The 6,783-nt window shown below is 37.4% G+C and overlaps 1 long non-coding RNA gene across 1 annotated transcript in view; it reads left to right on the forward strand.

The window, feature by feature from the left end:
* Nucleotides 1–6,783, forward strand: part of LOC107594009 (uncharacterized) — an 18,190-nt gene that overhangs the window by 9,488 nt on the left and 1,919 nt on the right. Inside the window, exons 3-4 of the long non-coding RNA XR_001610134.1 lie at nucleotides 1,949–2,003; nucleotides 4,541–4,646. This is a non-coding gene — a long non-coding RNA (uncharacterized lncRNA). The remainder of the gene's footprint in view (nucleotides 1–1,948; nucleotides 2,004–4,540; nucleotides 4,647–6,783) is intronic.

Raw genomic sequence — 6,783 nt, forward strand, 5'->3', positions numbered from 1 at the left:
TGATTTTTTTTTTTTTTTTTAGAAGAGAAGCACTTAAATGATAAGAGAGAGGATGCCAGTGTGTGCAAGACATATTTTGCTTGCGCTTGAGCTTATTTCCTGCTGCATTGCTCATCTCTGTGAATTAGTTCCTTCTGTACTCAGTTCCAAACCTTTCAGCGCTCTCTCCCATGTGTTTTCATTGCCATCCTCACCCAGTCTATCCTGTCTCGCTGAGGTTGACGTACAGACTGCATTGTCTGCAGGCATTGTCATTGTTATTAGCCTTGTGGATTGCTTCAGGGGGTATGTGCAAGCACAGGGGAGAAGGAGCCGGGCTGGATAATTAGTTTTTCCTCAATGCCAGATGTGCACACCACCACTGTCGCGGACTGGAAACAGGAAGTGCAAAGATTGTCAAGGCAACAGCAGCCAGGCTGCATTCCAGCGCAGCCTCCCCTACATTCCCGTCAAAACACTGACAGGACAATGGCAGCGGTCTCGATGGAGGTAACAGATTGCTGTCATTATGTTCTGTCAGGTGCTTTATTGCAGAAACATCTTTATGAGAAGCAGTGGGAACTGAAGGTGTCGACGTGTGCGACTGTCTAACTGTAGTTTTAATAGCACACTGGAAGAGATAACAGACACTTTGAGGCAAGTATCATTGGTCATAATCAGCCATCAAAGGCACATTTAATATTGTGTTTCATACTGATGAACATGGCTTCATTAGTGTCCTGAACATCCGTTACTCGGTCTGCGTGTGTCCTCTGGGTGGCGTATCTCTGATGATGTCACAACACTGAGAAGGGGACAGCGACGGGGTTGATACTCTGCCTTGGATTTGGTTCTGTTGCCATGGGATACATATATGCTAATAAGCAAGACGGCCACGCTTATGAGTACTGCGCCAGCAAATCCAAGCAGGAGGCCGTAAAGTAGAGGCCATACTCTGTCTAGCAGATGAGGCTGATAAGGTGGTACTGGTTGCCTTTTCACCACCAAGTCCACGTCTTTCCAGGTGAACCCTTTGGCTGTCAAGCAATCAGAAACAATTGTTGGCTTGATTAATTTATTTTGGATAAGTTACAGTTGCTTACAGACAACTATATTTTATATGACTCTTACGTTGACAGTTTGACAGTTTTTAATACTTTATGTTGTGTTTGCAAAGGTAGTACACACACACACACACACACACACATATATATATATATATATATATACATAGTAACAATAAAGACAGTAAAGACTTTCAGTTTCAATTACAAATAAATGTTGTTCTTTTGAACTTTCTATTCATCAACGAATCCTGAAAAGAACTAAAAAGGTTTCCACAAAAATATGAAGCAGTACAACTGCTTTCATCATTGATAATTTCATGAGCACCAATTCAGTATATTAGAATGATTTCTGAAGGATCATGTGACAGTGAAGACTGGATAATGAATGCTGAAAATTCAGCTTTGCATCATAGGAATAAATTCAATTTTTAAAATATATAAAAATAGAAAAAAAATTGTTTTAAAGTGAAATAATATTTCACTTATTTATTTTATTGTATTTTTGATCAAATAAATGCAGCCTTGGTGAGCATTCAAATACATTTAAAAATCTTACCGACCCTTGTTGCATAATTTCTGCCCCAGTTCATAAACAGCATTTGCTTAAATTAAGAGGCCAAAATGGCTTGTTCTGATATCAACATAATCAGAAACACAACAATTCATCAACAATACCTAATCATTCAGAGACTAGGCTAGCTCTTGACTAACATTCACAACCTTAAGGGGGTAAAAAACTGTATTATCTTACTTGAAACTGAAAACTGTATGATAGTCTCCCCTTTGAAATGTATTTGCATAATAGCATATTTTATGTAGGTTTATATATTGAGACCCAGGAATATCACTCAAAGTATTTAAAACACATTACCCTTTCTGAGGCATCTCACCCTGTTTTGCAGAGTAATGCAGCACCTCCTCATGGTCTTCATGATCTTCTGATGCATGCTTCTCCAGGTGAGTGGCCATTTGGTCGACAAGTTCATGGTAGCCGTCCACATATCTCTGCATAGCAAGAGTTTTGTCCTGGTTGATGTTCTTACCCACCTCTATTAGATAAATAGCACGTGCATTGCGTTACTTCTAGTCTGGTTCTCTAGTTGTCTTTACTTAATATGGTTTTAACATTAATTCACTTCATTACTTGATTACAATTATGCTGGAGGCAGTTAAAGCAGCTGTTTATTCATGACATTCATTTCATAGTCGTACAAGACACAAGCGATTCTTGCAGCACATTAAGAAATCAAACACACAGTAATGGCCTCCATGAACGCCTGGAAATGAGATTAACTAAGTGTGCCGGGCCCAATAAATGTACCAAGTATAATGAAGCCAGAACAACTGAAGAAGACACACATGCCAGAACATAAGTATGCAATTTATCCAAGGTGCTGTCGCTGAGTGGCTACTCCTCATCAGAGCACATTTACAGGCCGGCAATTAAAGCTCTTATAATTGCCGCACTGTGCGTTTGCCGTACGCATCAGGTTCTGTGTTTGCAGAGGAATCTTTTTTATTTTCTGCAACGCACCGCTTTGACTGAAGGATGTTCTTGGGCTTTATGTTCTGGGCTGTCATTTTCCCCCTCTTCTTCTCTGTTTATCCTTTTCTCCCTTTAACGGAGATGATGAAAGGAACAGATGGCGTGTAGTGAATCTGATGTCAGCTCCAGCGAGCCTGCTGTCATATCGTTTGCACCTTCTCATATCCGATGCCATTCGGCTGTGGAGTCGCCTGAACGGCGGACCACAATCACTGCCAGAGGAGTGACAGGGTGCAAAGCGCATCCCATCAGAAATGTATAAAAATAACATTATGCGCTGCTGAATTTCATCTTTTGGTGTGTAAGATGGATTACTCTGAATTAGCTCGATGCTTATTGCATCAGTGGTGTGCAAAAAAAAAAAACACAGAAAGGAAAGGTGATGAAAAACTTTGCATCTTTGCAGAACTTCAGTTTTTCTTGCTGGCTGGCAATCTCCATTGTTGGTTAAAGAATGGCATGTTAGCTGTGGTTTTTAGGGGATCTTAAAGGTGAAGTATGTCGTTTTACTATATTAAAGCACTTTCTTCTATCCCAGTTTAGTTCGTAGATGGATCATTCTCAAAAAATATTGACTTACCGATTTATGCGTGTTTTGAGTTCAGTTTCTTTGAAATTGGAAATTTTTACAAACCTTAAAAAACCATCTGACTTTTGTTTTTAGGTTTTTAAAAATCTTAATTAGTAAAAAAGTTTTTTTTTCTCTTCTCCAAATTTATTTGACACAATGGTCAAGAATCTGTTTATATATATGTTTATGTTTATATATAAATGTGTATATGTATATATAATTGTAAAAATATATATATTTTTATCTTCAGTTTAAATTGAAAATTTTTAATACCTTTGCATATTTGAAACTATATTTAATCTTGAGATATTTATGAATTTTGGAAAGTTGATAGTAGATGACTTTGGAACAACAATAAAATTTGTGTATTTGGGTAGAAAAAATTAAACGCTTATAAAACACTAAAACTACATTCAATATTTTTCATTATTTACAAGTGAATTTAGGCTTAATGACATTATAATTTTCTTCAGTATGAAGAATGGATGTTAATTTTAAGATTTTCTAAAGATTACAGGGTTTGTTAAATTATAAGTACTGTATTTATATTAACCTTAGTGAGTGTTAGATGCTGTCAAAGGTAATATAAATTATATAGAATAAATAAAAATAGTTGAAATGAACATGTATGATTAAATATTCAGCATCTGAACAATTAAAACATACATTTAAAATAAGACTGCTAAATTAAAGAATCTCTAATATGTACCATTATGATAATATATTGTGCATCTCTACTCAATATTATACATATTGCAGGTTGGTTTGAGTGATGTGGTGCATTGCATGCGTGTCAATGTTGTTGTGTGTGGCTGACCTATGGCAATGTCAGTCCTGCCGATCTGTTGCAGTGCACGAGACAGCCTGTCGTAGTATATCTGCTTGCCGTGAATCTGCAGCCAGTCCTTAAGCGCTGAGCGACAGGGGGCCTGCTGGTCTGACAATCACACACACATGTACAATATCAAACGTGCTGCAGACAGGGAAAGCAGCCAGCAATAGAAGCAGCAGCTCTTCAATTGTTCAGCCAATTAAACAATTCAATCATGTCCCACTGCCTCGATAGATTTCATTTCTGATGGAAAGGGATTATATCAACAATTCGTTTGGTTGAGATGTCTCTCGAGTGGACCTCTCGATGGCAGACTGATGTGTGCAGTGGAGATAAACAAATACATTTGGCTGTTCATGACCTCTTCATTTACTGCAGGATGTGTCACTTCACACATCGCACTGCTGGAATTCATTAGCATAAAACAAATAAGTATCAATTTATTAGAGCTGATTTAAACGATTTAAAGCAGCAGCTCTTGTGTCTATCATATTTACCTGTGTTTCTGCGTCTTCTTGAATGCAGTAACTGGTTCCTTTCTGCAGATAGTCGGTCTAAGTGTTGGAAGATGCTCTCCTCAGGTTGAGATATGGCAGAGATGAGCTCCTCACACTCATGAGCTGTCAGCAGCTCCACCAGGCGCTCCAGCTGGTAAGGTCCAATGTCCTCTGCCACTGTGGCAAAAGTGGAAAAATCGGACACATTTCAATATGTTGTTTTTTCCCCTCCTAATGTTAGTCTTTTTGCACCAGAAAGTTGTCATTTCATTTAACATGACCATTCTTGAATATGTAAATCAGCTCTGTTTTGATTGACTAATCTTTTTGTGTGTGAAATGAGTAACCACACCTCTAGTTTTTGATATGGAAATGTGTGCAGTTATATTCTGATGTACACTTGGTTGTGAATATGAATGTTTTTTGAATGTTAGATGAATAGTTCGAAACTGAGGTATTTTCTTTTTTTTTATGCTTTTGAAAAAGCCTCTTATGTGTAGAAGCCTGTTTCTGCCACTGAATAAAAATAGTTCTATCATGACAACTTTCTGAAGATTTTAACATGGTAATGGATATGACAATGTTAATGTATTTGGATAAATTGATTATTTTCTCTTTAATACAGATGATGCCGATGTATTTTTCCGATGGGTCCACTATGTTAGCAATAATAACGTTACCTGCTTGACAGATAGCAATGTCTACAACGGACAACAGCTTGAAGTTGTCTAATTTGGCACTGTCTCCCTGCTACACTAATAGTAGTAAGGTTTTCCTCTGTGTATACTTATCCTTACAAGTACAATTTTAGCTGTATTATTTTAAGACATGTTTTTTTAAAGAAGTTATTTTAACTTGCCGTATTAATAGCATGATACTTGTGACCATGTCCTCCATTGTTATAAATTATTTATTCAACAGATCAATTAAAATAGACATTGTTGAGATGCAGTACAATTAAAAAATGTCCGGTTATAATAATTTGTCATGTAACCATCCCACCCCTCTCTCCAACACATATATGACATACAGTATATATACAATTGTGCCTGAACCCATAGATATGTAAAGATTCCCTATTCGACCGCTCTTTTGGAATGGTCAACTTGACTCATTCACCATAATTATCAATGCGTACTCAAACATATACGAGCGTATAACTTGCTGTTGTAGACACACACAGTCAATGCGCTCAAAGGTTCGCAGACCGTTCCAAAAATGGAGGATTGCTTACATATTGCGGCCCATAGAAACAGTTGCTAATGAGGCAGCTACGTATGTATATCTATGCCTGAACCATTCTAGGTTTAAGCTACCCTACAACGGACAACAGCTTGAAGTTGTCTAATTTGGCACTGTCTCCCTGCTACACTAATAGTAGTAAGGTTTTCCTCTGTGTATACTTATCCTTACAAGTACAATTTTAGCTGTATTATTTTAAGACATGTTTTTTTAAAGAAGTTATTTTAACTTGCCGTATTAATAGCATGATACTTGTGACCATGTCCTCCATTGTTATAAATTATTTATTCAACAGATCAATTAAAATAGACATTGTTGAGATGCAGTACAATTAAAAAATGTCCGGTTATAATAATTTGTCATGTAACCATCCCACCCCTCTCTCCAACACATATATGACATACAGTATATATACAATTGTGCCTGAACCCATAGATATGTAAAGATTCCCTATTCGACCGCTCTTTTGGAATGGTCAACTTGACTCATTCACCATAATTATCAATGCGTACTCAAACATATACGAGCGTATAACTTGCTGTTGTAGACACACACAGTCAATGCGCTCAAAGGTTCGCAGACCGTTCCAAAAATGGAGGATTGCTTACATATTGCGGCCCATAGAAACAGTTGCTAATGAGGCAGCTACGTATGTATATCTATGCCTGAACCATTCTAGGTTTAAGCTACCTGTGTCACGCTTGACAGTCTTTATGGCAGCTGCTATGACTGCAGCTGATACCATCCTTTGAGGAATGTATAGAACAGCTGTGAATATCATGGGAGAGGCAGGCGCGTGATATTCGCAGAGAAGAGGTGTAATCAATTAATGGGGATGTGTGATAGGAGAGAAAACACACAGTTCTGTGTTTTAAGATGGTAAGTGTGTATTACATTGCCCTCTAAAACCCAAATGCATTTCATAAAGTCTTTTTTCTTGAATATTTTCTTTTTTTTTCTTCTTCAATTTTCTGCAGACTCATTTTTTTTTGGCCATCATGGCGGCTGGACATTATCCTCTACTGTTTGAGCTAAGGGAATGTAAAATG

The sequence above is a fragment of the Sinocyclocheilus grahami genome, unplaced genomic scaffold, assembly GCF_001515645.1.
Source record: "Sinocyclocheilus grahami isolate Dianchi unplaced genomic scaffold, SAMN03320097.WGS_v1.1 scaffold178.1, whole genome shotgun sequence".
NCBI lineage: Eukaryota > Metazoa > Chordata > Actinopteri > Cypriniformes > Cyprinidae > Sinocyclocheilus > Sinocyclocheilus grahami.